Genomic DNA, 14270 nt, shown 5'->3' with positions numbered 1-14270 from the left:
GCTAACCTGGTTTAGCTCACATTACTTTTCAAGTTGAAATCCATATTGCTTCAATCTGTACATCATATATAACTTACCTATTGCTACAAGAATGCTGCATAACAAGGGATCCTGAATTTCAGTGCCTTCTTACAGTGAGCAGTGATGCAGTTCTAATCAGTGGTGCATCAGTTTAAGCTGGGATTGGCTGGGTTCACTCACATTTCTGGGGTGACTGTCATTTGATTTGGGCTGACTTTCTCTCAAAGAACTGGGAAGCCTTGCTCTGTCCCTTGTATATCTTATCCGAAATAGGCGAACCCAAGCATGTGCTGATGCTATGCACAGGTACAATGGATGGTGGACCAATCATGCGAGCACTTTTCAGATGCTATTGTAACACCAGGCATCATTTCATTGGCTACAGTCAGTCACATGGCCAGCTTGTATTTATAAGGTTGGGAAGTGGATGAGATTCTAACTCTTTAGTGAGAGAGATCCTTGGCTACAGAAGAGAGTAATGAATTAAAATCGTAACTGCAATCTCTACAGGTGTCTTTTTTAAAAAGGGAAATGATACCATCAAAATGGTATCATAATTTTTAAAATTTAGTTTTTATTTTAATTAAAATGACATGTATAAGAGTGAAATGGTTTAGTATGACCTATCCAGTTCTCTAATAATTCTATCTCTTTTAACTGTATCTTTTGTTGTTAGTCTCCATAACTCATAGAAATTCTTATATTGCTACATTACTACTATTTTGGGGTATGAGGCATACTGGGGACTGAGCCCAGGGCCTTCACACTGAGCTACATCCACACACATCCCAACACACTTTCCTTTCTAAAAAATTTTAAGACAGGATCTCGCTAAATCACTGAGTTGCCCAGGCTTGGCTCAAATTTGCAATCTTCCTGCCTCAGCCTCCCAGAGTTCTGGGATTACAGGCATACACTGTTCTATGTAGCTTGTTACTTCTCACTTTTCAGTTTTAGGTATTGCCTATTGACTGTACTAGGGAAGAGAAAAGTTTACTTCTTTTTCATTGCCTCCCTCTACTCCTCACCAGGCACGTGGACACTTCCCTTGCTCTGACCTTTTATATATTGTTTTATAATATTGTTTATTTTTCAGTATTCAGCTTGTTGAGACATTGTAAAAACTATTGATACTTGATCCATAAAGTATAATTATTTTCCCATTGTTACATTTTATTGTCTCTGAAGCTAATTATTTTTATTTTTCTTCACCTATTACTGTTAAAATCCAGCTCTATTATTTATGTAGTGAGTCTCTCACTATGTCCAAACACATTGGGCATTCTTGACTTCACCTCCACAGGGCTGGTTGTCCTCCTCTGACTGACTTGACTTTGCTGGTGTTATTCCTGAGTCAGGGATTCCTGGACTCATATCCACCTAATGCTTGGATGATCCCCTCAGTTGATGGGGTGCATCCTTCTATACATTCCCAGAAAAAAATAGTTAGGATGTATATTTTACCCTAAATATTTCACTACACACTATTGTGAGTATAAAGAGTAGATAACTTCTACTACTCTATTTTAACCTTTTAAGAATAAACAAATTAAGAGAAGTAGGTGCTGAAGATTAACAAAAGCAGAAATTTATGACATTTTTTGTCCTGTGTGTACTCTCAAAATGAACTCTCTGTGCACCTAGTGTCTTAGTTACTTTTCTTATTGCAACACCCACAAGTTAAAGGAGGAAAGGTTTATTTTAGTTCACAGTTTGTAGAGGGTTCAGTCTGGCTAGAAACAATCCATGGCATAGCAGACAGGAAGTAGCAAGCCATCGGGGTGGAGGAGGGATATATACCCTTCCAGGCTCTGCCCACAATAACCCATCTCTTCCCACCAGATTTCACCTCCCACCACATCAGCAGTAAACCCATCAGTGGGCTAATCCAGCATCACACACCCGGCAAGGCTGGGTGAGGGGAGACATCTAGATATAAACCATAACAACTAGTGATGTTTTTCCTCAACATTTTACAATGAAATTGTTCAAATATGAGAATTTAGATAGTAAGATGAATCTTCTTACCAACGCACACACACACATATTTTCAAATTTTTGGCCATCCCATTTGAAAGTAAATGACTGGCATTGTGAAATTTATACCTAGATATCTTAGCTTATAGCTCTTAAGAATAAGAATAATTTACCACAAACACACAGTACTCTTCACACACCTCAGAACATCTAATATCAAGTCCGTATTAAAAATTTTATCAAAATTCCTTTTATTCTTTTCTTGTCAAAAGTAACAATAACAGTATTTAATCTAGGTTCATGCACAGCAATTAATTTTGTGTATTGCCAGGTTCTTTTAGTCTAGAAAAATCATTAAAATGTTTTAAACTTACTTCCAGCCAAATTAACTCTTTTTGGTGTATAGTTTGGTTAGTTTCAATACATGTGTCTATTTGTGTAATCATCACCATCATCAGGCTATAGAACAGCAACATCACCTCAAAGAATTTCCTCAGAATGCCTTTTTAGGGTAGCAACTCCTTTCCTGTGCTCATAATCCCTGGTAATCATTGATCCTGACAACTCTCTTAGCTGTATGTGCTCTGTCCTGCAGTTTGTTTTTTAACAGAATGCCAAATAAATGGAATCATACAGTGTTTAAACTTTCAAAACAGACTTCCTTCGTTTAACATAATTCGTATATACTTCATTCATGTTTTGGGATGTATCAATAGTTCATTTGTAGCCTGTAATTCCAGCACTCTGGGAGGCTGAGAAAAAAGGATAGCAAATTCAAGCCTCACTTGGGCAATGTAATGACTTAGCCTGTTTCAAAATAGAAAATAAAAAAGGATGGGGATATAGCACAGTGCAAAGATCTTGAGTTCAATTCCCAGACAGGAAAAAAAAAATAGTTCATTCCTTTTAAAATATCTCATTATATAGATATACCACTTTTTTTTCTATCCGTGTACTCAGTGAAGAACATTTGGAGTTTTACTTTTAATTGATTGTGAATGATACCACTATAAACAAGTACTTGTGTGACCATAAGCTTTTACTTCTCTAGAGCAAATACCTTGATGTGGCCTGCTAGGTGAAGTGGTAAGTGTATGTTTAAAGTTTTAAGAAACTTCCAGCCATTTACTGAGGTAGTAGGTAATTTTTAGGACCCTCATCAGCAACATATGAGAGTTCCCCTTGCTCAGCTCTTACTTTCAACTTGCATTTCCTAGTAACTACTGATGTCAAGCATTTTTTCATATGTGTATTTGCTGTCTGTATGTCTTCTTAAAGTGTCTCTTAAGGTCCTTTGATATATTTTCCCTGAGTTCTTTGCTGTGAAATTGTTGTATTTTGAAAATTTTTTATACTCAATAAAATTTCTTCAGACCTGTTATTTTTAAATGTTTTCTCTTTGTTTTTTGTCATTTTATTCTTCTACCAGGATATATCAGTAAACTAGTGTTTTAACTTTGATAGTCCAATTTATCAATTATTTATTTATTGGATTGTGCTTCTAGTATCTAAAAACACTTTGTTTAACTAGAAACCATGAAGATTTCCTCTTGCATTTTCATTCTGACTTAACTTTTTATTGTCTAGCTTGTTAGTTTTAAATGGCATCACCTGACTGCCTTTTAAATATACAACAACCAATGATTATATTCTTCTTTCCCATTTCTCTTTCTATTCCCCTCCACATAAAGTCTTCACATTTTGTCAGAACATATAATGTTTTATTCTTTCACTATTCCTCAATCTTATTTTAGTCATAGATCTCTGGTTGAATATATTCAATGTTCATTACTAGCACTTTTTTCTGATATTTTTTCTGTTACTTCTCATGACTTGGAGATATGTATATATGTCTACTCTATTTTAAGGTGACTGTCAAGGGGAGAAATTGAATTTATATTGGTGGAAGAAATTATGAGTGGAATGGAATGGGATAGAATATGTTGCTTAATAATATTTATTGAGTGAATATATGTCATGGCCTAAATGAGAATTAAACCAAAGCTGGGTATTAAACTTCATCAATAAGAGCCTTTGCTGATGCTAGTAGTACCTAGCTGTTTAGGGAATAGGAAAATAGAAAGGATGATTAACAGAGATAAGATTAAAAAAATTGGCTATTGCCTCTTCCACAAAACAGCAAAGATTGCTCTTCTGTTGGTCATTCCACCAGGCAGCTGCCCAATTAAGATTAGTTTACTCAGTTGGTCTTTTGACCTTTTCATTGTGGGACAAGAAGAACAGACTCTTACAGATTTTGTTCTCTGACATGCAATTAAATGTATGTGAGTTTATCTTCCTTTCTTCTCTACTTTAATCCAACCCTTCCTATAGGGGGAGCTAAGGGATTTTAGCACATTAGATGTAATAAATTCACTGTTAATTGAATAGAGAATCATAGTGTTCATAATACAAATATCACAAACCTAACAGTAAATGTTTGTTGAACAGATGCATAGTTGTCTGGGATTTGATATTTCCTCCTGCTTTTCTGAGTGACTTGGAGTTATCAAGAGGTAACCACAGGGTAGGATCAGTAAGGATGGCCATTACAGGCACCAAATGTCACTCAGAGCCACTACTACATCTGGGATCAGGCTTGGAAAAGTTGCCCAAGACCAATGTCCTGAAACTAAAACAGGGAAAAAATAACTTCTCAAAAACAATGCCAAAAATTACTTCCTAATAATTTTTTTTTTTGCAGATGTTAGAGTGAATGGAGTAAGAAAATAAGAATAGAGGAAGCATGTGCTTTGTTCTATCATTGTCAGAATCAGAGTCTGGGATAAAAATCATTTCCTGTTGGTCTGTCTGTCCATCTATCTATCTATCATCTATCTACTCATATTTCTTTTTTGTGAACTAAAGGGTTGCATGAAACTAGCTTTCTCCCATCAACATAGCCCTCATCCTCTCTTTGTTTTCTACCCACTGCTTCCTAATCCCTGGGCCACTTGAAAACAGAAGGGTAGTTAGAAAAAGAAAGTGAAATACATTAATAGAAGGTGAGGGGATGCAACTAGGGGAAATATGCTTGTAATGCCAGCCTATTTGCCCTAAATACATGACAGTATTTTAAGAGATACAACATAAGGGAACTTAAATTACATCTATTAAAACATTTTTACCTACTAAAGTGAATAAACTGTTTTCCAAGTAGTGGTTGCTTAATTTTTTGGATAACTTCAGTCTTCAAAATAGAACAGATGTTGAAAACATTAATGTATAATTTAAAAAATTTATTTATTATTTATCTCATGTTAACTATTTTCATAAAATTTCCTTTTGGTTCTTTTAAAATCTCCACTTAGCCAAGAAAATAATCAGCAAACTTAAGAGTAGGGAAAAATGAATTGCCACTTCCACTGTGGTTTGCCTTTGCAAGCAGTAGAAGTCACTGGTTTTCCTTCTTTGAATAAGGGAAATGAGTTTGGCTAAGGATGGTGAAGATTTATAGGGAAGGGAGAAGAGGGAGGCAAGGAACACACACATGTGCACACACACACACATGTCTACATGTGTCTACATGCACAATGGTGGAAACAGGGCAGATGCTGTACTGCCCATGTAAGGATGGACCATGTTTGCATATGGAGGCCATCAGTAGATCAGGTTTGGTGGGCAGGAATTTGCAAAAGAATAAAAGACGGTTTGTGATTACCAACTGAGATCATAGAGAAAGTTTTGTAAGCCATAGCTACTTTTTGGATATTTTAGTGTCAGTAATCTCTCAGTATTTCTCTAGGAATCATTTCTACATACAATATATTTGTAGCTGACTCATATAATGGAAGCTTTATCTAAATGTTATCAAAACAGTGTCAACAAAATTGTGTGAGACCCTGGAATTATAGAATATTTTAAATGTGCTAATTTTTCCTGATCCGTATGTTTTACCCTGTCTATAAATTAAGAGCTCAAATTAATTGATGTTAAAATTTTTCTTAGTTTTCCATATTGTAATACATTTGTTTCTATAAAACATGTAACAGTCCTGGTCATTGTCCATTAATCTTCCATTGTGCACATTAAAAGTATGCAATAATTTATTTTCTGATGCCTACCAATCTTCCCCATTGGGTCATGCTAAAAAATCTAAAATATTCTTTAGCTTCTCTCTCTCTCTCTCTCTCTCTCTCTCTTTGTGTGTGTGTGTGTGTGTGTGTGTGTGTGTATGTAGTTATCCTTTTTTTTTTTTTGGTACCAGGGATGGAACTTGGGACCTTGTGCTTGTGAGGCAGGCAGCGGCATCACAGAGCTAAATCCCCGGCCCTATGTAGTCATCCTATTTTATATATCATTTTCTTCAACACCTTTATCGTTAGTATTTTGTCTTCAAATCTATATTTCTCAAAGCTACTCAAAAAGCTCAATACTATCCTTCAAACAAAGTGGAAAAAAACCCCTGCTTTGTGGAAAAAGTAATAAAAGAAGAAATAAAAAGAGGAGGTAGGACTTTAAAAAAAGGGCAAAGTAACATTATTATTATTATTATTATTATTATTACTACTACTATTTATTTATTTATTTATTGGTACTGGGGATCGAACTCGGGTCCTTGTACTTACGACACAGGTGGCGGAACCACTAAGCTAAATCCCTGGCCCTAAGCAACATTATTTTTAAATGAAGATAATAAGAATGTACCTTAAAAAATTTAACAGGAAAATTATTAGAATTGGTGGAAATTTGTTAAAATTTCCAGATAGAAAACAGATGTCCAAAGAAGTAAATCCCACCATTTTCTTGCCCTGCAGGCTGAAGGACAGAGCTGCCGGTGCTCCCAGTGAAGATGCTCCCATGACCTTTGCAATCTCACCTGCTCCCTCACAGCATCCGTCCAGCGAGTTTGGGGGATGCCTCGACATTTGCTCATTGTTCCTTTCCTTTTCTTGGCTACCCACGTTGGGCTCAGGTCTAACTGGGTCTGCGGAGACGGAGACGCGGTGCTGCCTTTAACGTCACCATTGGTATCTTCATCCACGAGTAATCGCAGCCCCTTGGAGCTGAAATCTCAAGTATCACCACCTATGAAGAGGAGTTGTGTGTACCTCAAAAGCCCATGTGGGTGGTTTTCCAGAACAAAGGACCCCACCAACTTGTTGAACAATATTTCATTTGTGTAATAGAAAAGCTTCAAAAATATTGTCATTCAGGATTCCCTGAATTCCCTACATTCTCTTGCTTCTGAGGAAATAGCTAATTTCACTCTAGGGTGAGGTGTTCACAAAGGGAGAAAATAAAGTCCTGAGAATCAGAACGGAAAACCAGAGCTCTTCAAGTGGCCGACGTCTATCCCACCTCTTGGATCTGTGTCCTAAGCATGATGTATGTCGGACTCTTTCTCTAATTCCTGTGAAAGGGTAAGTGTTACAAACTGATGATTGTGAATTTCCTTGATTTCACCTATTCTGTGTGTTCTTTGAAGTCCGGGTTTCCAAACACCCTCAGCTGTGGTTAGGATGCTTTGAAGTTTATGTGATGGATTTCACAGTCAGCACAGCAGGTTAGAGTTCCCCTCCTGTATTGTAGAGAGAAATACCCCTACCCTGAGGCCTCATTGTCCACCAATTCAAAGGAAAAAAAGTCTTCAGTATGATAGAAGCTGTGATAGGGCTCTGTCATAACTCCTGGAATTGTGGGAGGAGGTGGCCAGGCTGATGGAGGAAGCCATTGGTCTTGCTGCTCTTTCTGAGGCTAGATCCAGAAAGGCTGTTTTCTTTTATCCTCTTCTCTTTCCTCCTCTTCTCTTTCCTGAGGCTGAAAGGTCATCAAGCATCAAGGGGAAAAGTGGGTGAATCCACTGGGAGCTCAGCCAGCAGCTAAAGGGAAGACACTGGGTAATAGAGGAGGGGGAAGAGGATGAGAGGGCAGGAGAAAGGGCTGTCAGCAGCTCTTTGCCATACACTATGTTGGGGTTTGGTCATATCAGGATAAGGCTGTCTTTTGACAGCTTGTATTTTGCTTTTATACATTTCCAATTGTCCAGTCATATGGGCAAAATTGAAGAGATTCATTTGTAATTTGTGTGATTGGTCTTGCTTTTTTTCCTTTTCCCCACTCTACAGATGCCCTTTCCATTAACAGAATAGAGCATTGTTTATTCCTGCATGGCAGTTTCTCTACTCTTTGTCAGGTGATTATTGTGTTTTTCGGCTTCCTCACAAGAAGTGTCTGGGTCCCAGAGAGATTTGATCCAATTTTGCTACACCCTTGGGCCAAATAATCTCCAAGAGGCAAAATCAGTTCTGAGGCTGTCCAGAAGGCCAACCTAGAGGGAGGACAATGGGAGCTGGCTGTCTTAACTCCATTTAGGCAGAGGATATGGAATAAAAAGGCAATTTAACGTTCATAGTTGTGTAAGAAAGGAAGTAGACCCTGCAAATTTGAGTTTATATCACTTGTCAAAAACATATAAAACATATACAACTTCTGATGAAGCCCTGTAGTCTGACACTTGAGAAGATGTCCCAGGGAAAAATCGAATCGCGTTTCCTCTCTGAAATGTCAACAAGTAAGGAAAACACAGTGATCTTTCAAGTAGCCTCCAGGGTGAGATGTGAAGAGTAAGAGAATTATAGACAATGTCAGAGGGTGAAGAACTACATCATTAGACTTCACATATTGTATATCTGATCTACACAGTTGTATTCTTTAAAACAAATGCATGTTATATGTCATTATGTTTTTAAAACACCTTCTTTCAAAAACTTGCTGACCTTTCGGTACATCCCAAGCAGTGGCTATGGTTTGTGCCCTCAGGTTCATGTGTTAAAGGTATGGTCCTTCCTGTGACACGGAAGAAACAAGGGGGACCTGTAAGTGATGGAGACCAGTGTGGGGGTGCTCGGGTCATTAGGAGTGTGGTCCTTGGATGAGATTAAGGTTGCTGTCTTGGGACCTCCCACCAACCATGAGAACAAGTTGTTATAAATCTGATGCTGACCCCTGAATCTCTCTCTGACTGCCTCTTTGGCGACATGCCCTCTCCTCCTGCCATTTTTCATGAGGTTCTCATCAGAGCTGAGTTGATGCCAGTAACAGGCCTTTGAATCTCCAGAAATGTGAGCTAAATAAACATCTTTTCTGTATAAATTTGGCTCACCTCAAGTGTTTTGTTATAGTAAAAAAAATGGACTAATACAACAAGTAAACTCTGCAGTGTAGCACATCTGTAATAGGCATTGCTAATTCTTTAGACAGGTAATTAGCAAACAGAATAAAGGAGCATATGTGTGATGAAGGTCAGAGTTTAAGTGGCTTTGGTAAGCCATAAGTGATTGCCAGATTAATGAGTCACTTTTCTTGGGGTAAAACTGCAAATCTCATTTTTGCCAACCCTGCTACGTACAAGTACATACTGTGAAGCTCATTTCATTGGGTTGCCTTTATGTATGGAGAATAGATTTCCCACAGGAATAAGACTTCTCACCTGGGTAAGATTTTAGCATAAGTATTTCCATTATAGAGTTTCATCTTTTATAAGATAGAGTTAAAGTGTAAAGGTCATATTAATAGTGAACTAAACTTTAATAAATTAAATTAAAAAATGAATCTAACCTGATAGCTTAGTGGCAGGTTTTTCTCAGAATAACAAAAAATAGGTGTAGCTATGTTTTTAATGCTGTAGTTTGGATATTGCCAAAGGTGAGGTTAATAGGGGTGGTTGAGGCAAAGTGAGACAGTTTTATGGCCCAATTGTATACGTGTAGAGAGTCTCTTGTTAAAAACCCAATGGACTACTATTTAGGAAAATGGTACTATTTTGGAATGGACTTGACCTCGATTTTTAGTAGTTTATATATGGTTTTTAATTTCCAAATTTGTTTTTCCATTTTTATTTTTTTATTAGTACATCTTCGTAGGACATAATGATCGCAGTCTTCGTGGGAAATTGGTTCATGTACATAACATATTTTAATTCTTTTTTCTTTTTAGAAAGAATTCCAGCAGTCAATATTGACATGTGTTTACATTTTAGTGTTGATGAATTAATTTAAAAGAATGTAGAGATGCCAATATTGCTTTGGCTCTTCTGAGAATGTTCTCCCTGTTTACAAATCAATTACTATAAAAAAAGCAATGTATTTAAAAATCAGTACTAATAAGTGGCAGTGGAGTCATGCTGTCTGGCAAAAATAAAAAAGCAGTATTTTGGAAACTGACATTTTGTGGTTTAGGCTGTCTTTTAAATCTTACCGGAAGTTAATTAAAATGTGCTGGATGTTTTTGTTTCAAAGTTTATTTTATCTTCTTTCAGTATACTTGCTTAGTGGCAGATGCCAGAAAATTCTTCGATCCCTGGTACTAATCGAAAAACAACTTTCAATCTGGGCAGAGAGCTCAGTCATCCCAAATATCTCTTTTTAGCTGGATTAAAAGGTTTGCAATCTAAATATCTTGATTTGGAAGAAATGTGAGGAATTTCAAGGTTTCCAACCTCAAAATCATAAAAAACTTGGCCATGCCAAACTTAATCCTCTGAATTCCTTTGCACTCAAGGGTGTGATCTAGATGGGGACCCCCATGGGCAATATTCTGGGGTGACATATACATAGTTTGAATGTGTCCTCATTTTAAAAACATGAATATTAATTCATCCTGATTCCTTTAGGGAACTTCAGTTTGCTTTGATCTGTTAGTGTCACAGTCTAGGGTATTTTTCCTGGTTAGCACTTAGTCGTAGGCCCTTCAAAGATAACACTTCTAATGGTGATGACTATCTCTGTGTGTGGGAGATTGCCAGTAGTTTTCCACACTGTGCACCTTGGGTGTTTGTTTTGATGTGGCTTCAGAGGAAACTTGCAGTTGTCATTTTTGTGTCAAGGTTAGTTCAGACTTCTCTCAAGACAAAGCAGCCTCTGTGTTGCAGCCATTTGCATAGAAGTTGTAGCCAACAAACGCAGCAATGCCTCTGTGCAGTTTCTTTCTCTTTCCCTTTTCTCACCTAGTAGTTTGTTCCACACAATCCAGGTACGTGATTGGATAATAAAATTGATAATATCCTGAGTGGTGCCCAGTTCAGCAAAGTACCGGCACCCACTTCTCCAGCCAGGCCACGAAGGTTGAACTTTTGAATTTGTTCTCCTATTTGAGGAGCTCAGCATGGCAGAGAGACCAGATGTGTTTCAGAGACAGAGGAGGCTGAGACCCTGGAGAATGTCCTCCCTTGAAGAGGAATCAACAGGATTTAGAGAGGTTAGGGTGGTTTTCAGGGGATATCAGGGTAAAAACAAGAGCTTCAACTTCAAGCACTAAGGGAAAAAGTTTCAAGCAAAGGTCAATCCAAATGTATTGCTTAAGAAAGTCATAAAAATGGCTACAATGTAGAAATTGATTCCAGAATAAAAGTTATTTTGTGAATGCTTGATTGGGATTTCTAAATTGAATCATTTTTCAGCTGTAACAACAAGCGTTCAAACCACATAAGAAGCTTTGGCTTCACATATTTTTTAGTTTTCTTTCTTCCTACATGTTAGTGTGTTGATTTTCGTTTTATAGCCTGGTGGCCATGTCTTCAGTTCCACTCAGCTGTTGGTATGGTAGGAGATTGCCTTGTGGTGAGTGTAGGAATTTGTGTTACAGATGAATATCTTGGTTTCCATTTCTGCTCTCACAGTTGCTGTGTGACCTTGGACAAGGTGCATTAGTTTTCTGAGTCTCAGTTTCCTTGTCTTTCAAATGTGGTGATATTTATAAAGCACCCACTACATGTTTTCCACAAAATAGGAAGCAGGAGACAGCGTAGCTGTTTTTATTGTCATGATTGCTGTTTTGATGGTTAGGCTAAATTGATATAGAAAAGCATTTAGTGAAGTTTTGCTTTGTTTTGTTTGTTTGGGATAAGGCCTTGCTATGTAGCCCAGGCTGGCGTTGAACTTGCAGTGATCCACTTGCCTGAGCCTCCTGAGTGCTGTGATTTATAGGCATGTGTTACCACAGCCAGCTAGTGAGGTTTTATAATTGATTAAAGGGAATTAAATCTAAGGGGTCAAGATGGAGCAAAAGTGTGCTGTATAAAATAAAATCATGGGCCAGGGATTTAGCTCAGTGGGGCCACAACTGACTGGCAAGTGCAAGGTCCTGAGTTTGATCCCCAGTACCAGAAAAAATAATCAGACCAGTACATAAATTGTACAACTATATTATATTATGCTGTGTATTTACACTCTTAAGTTCATTTACATTCTAATTAATGAATCTCTCCAGAGTGTAGATTTAAAAAGTTTTCTAGAAGTTACTAATCTAAAATAATTAATATAGAGATAATTTAAAAGTAATTAATAGAGAAATAAATTATGTGCTTTATTCCTTCATTAGTAACTTGGAGATTATTTGGGCTCTGTATGGCCTCTAAGTTTTCTTCTTGCATTTGTGCATGTGTGTGTGTGTGTGTGTGTGTGTGCGTGTGTGTGTGTCTAACTTGTACCTGGGGATAACAGGGATAAAAACTGGTCTTTTTACATAAACCTATACTAGGACATGAACAAAGAAGAATGTATAACTTTAAAACACTTCTGAAATATTCTTATAAAAGTATTTCACCAGTTGTAGAAATACAGTTTTATTTCTTTCTTTTGAGTAGTCACCCAAAAGAATTTAGGTGAGAATCCCTAAGCGATATCCACACTCTCATGTTCATTGCAGAATTATTCACAGTAGCCAACATATGGAAATAACCCAAGTGTCTATCAACAGATGAATGTATAAAGAAAACATGATATAGCCATATAATAGAATATTATTCAGCTTTAAAAGAAAGGAACATTCTGCTATTTGCAACAACGTGGACAAGCATGGAAGACATTATGCTACGTGAAATAAGTTAGAGGAAGACAAAGATTTTATGATTCCACTTACATGGGACCTCTTTAATAATGAAACCCATAGAAGCAGAGAATACAATAGTGATTGCTGGGGCTAGGATGTGGAGGAATGGGAGGCTGCTGTTCAATGGATATAGTTTTGGTTATGCTAATGAATAAGTTACAGATATCTGCTGCATAGCACAGTGTGCATAGCTAACACTATGGTATTGTGCATGCCAGAATTTGTTAAGAGTGTGGATCTCGTGTTAAGTTTCTTACCACAAAAAGGAACAAAAAATATGAGAACAACAGGACACAAGGATGCTTTGAGAGGTGTTGGGTACTGTATGTCTATCACTTTGATTGTGGTGATGGTAACATGACTGTTTCCATTATGTTCAAACTCATTGACTTGCACACATTACATATGTGTACAATAAAGCTGTTTAAAAAGCTTTAATTTATTTACATTTGTGTCCACCAATCCCTTTGAAGTGGTCATTTGCTTGTGAATGCACTCAAAGTCATTGGAACCTATGTACTTCGTTCTTTTGTGCTGTTTTGAAATAACTGTACACTTGTTGACACATGTTCCCACTACATTCTTTGCTTCCCCAGTAGACAAGTTCAGACTGAGATGGTGAAAGTCCAGTGGAAAGTACCGGAACTGAGAGAATATTTGCTTAACTACCCACCCTCCTGAATGCTTTCTTGGCATCTGCTCTGTGCATGTGTGTGTGTGTGTGTGTGTGTGTGTGTGTGTGTGTAAGATTATATCTTAACTCTCATGTGTAACTTTTGACTTTTTGCAAAGCAGATCTGATTCTACAAGGAAATCACCAAAACACAACATTATTTCCTCAAGTGGTATTAGATTTGTTTTTGTAAAAATAATGTCAGGCTAGTTTTAACAATTGTCTATGAGACGTTCCTGACTCTATTGTGAAATCTTTTGCCAAATTTATCTGTGACTTAACCACACATGGGCTCCTATGGCACATTGTACTTGATCAGTTTATGGCACTTGACCCAATTAACCATTTTCTCTGTGGAGATTCCTGCATTAGTCTCATGACAGCACTTTTGTGTCTTTTTTCTGTCTTTCTGACCTCTTCAGTCTGTGTTTCTCTCTCTTTTTACTGGACATTTCTTAATCATTAGTTTACCCCTGGAGTTCTTTGTTAATGCTCTTTTCTTTTGTTTCTACATTATTCCTTGGGCAACTTCATTAAGCCATTAATAAAAGTATCATGTGAACAATGATGAATTCAAAATTCTAGCCTGCCTACCTGCCTGTCTTGGACAACCAAACCAATGTTTTGCAGACATTTTAAAATAGAAAAGTACACTACAGAACACATAGTCTTACTTTTTTCTATCATCCTTCCTGTATTCTCTCACAGATGCACCATTCAGCCTGGAACCCACATAACCTTTTTTTCAATGTAGGTGTGTCAGATTGCC

General features: G+C 37.2%; 1 long non-coding RNA gene across 2 annotated transcripts in view; it reads left to right on the top strand.

Annotated features, from left to right (window-relative positions):
• The window catches only part of LOC110348120 (uncharacterized), a 152410-nt gene that overhangs the window by 107102 nt on the left and 31038 nt on the right, over positions 1-14270 (top strand). For both annotated transcript variants that reach the window (XR_015449365.1, XR_015449364.1), the window contains exon 2: positions 6756-7361. This is a non-coding gene — a long non-coding RNA (uncharacterized LOC110348120). The remainder of the gene's footprint in view (positions 1-6755; positions 7362-14270) is intronic.

The sequence above is a fragment of the Heterocephalus glaber genome, unplaced genomic scaffold (genome assembly GCF_053883595.1).
Source record: "Heterocephalus glaber isolate CG9 unplaced genomic scaffold, H.glaber_assembly_v1.0 deba00000676, whole genome shotgun sequence".
Taxonomy (NCBI): domain Eukaryota; kingdom Metazoa; phylum Chordata; class Mammalia; order Rodentia; family Bathyergidae; genus Heterocephalus; species Heterocephalus glaber.
The sequence above is the reverse complement of the archived record's forward strand: the minus strand, read 5'-3'. Positions and strand labels throughout refer to the sequence as shown.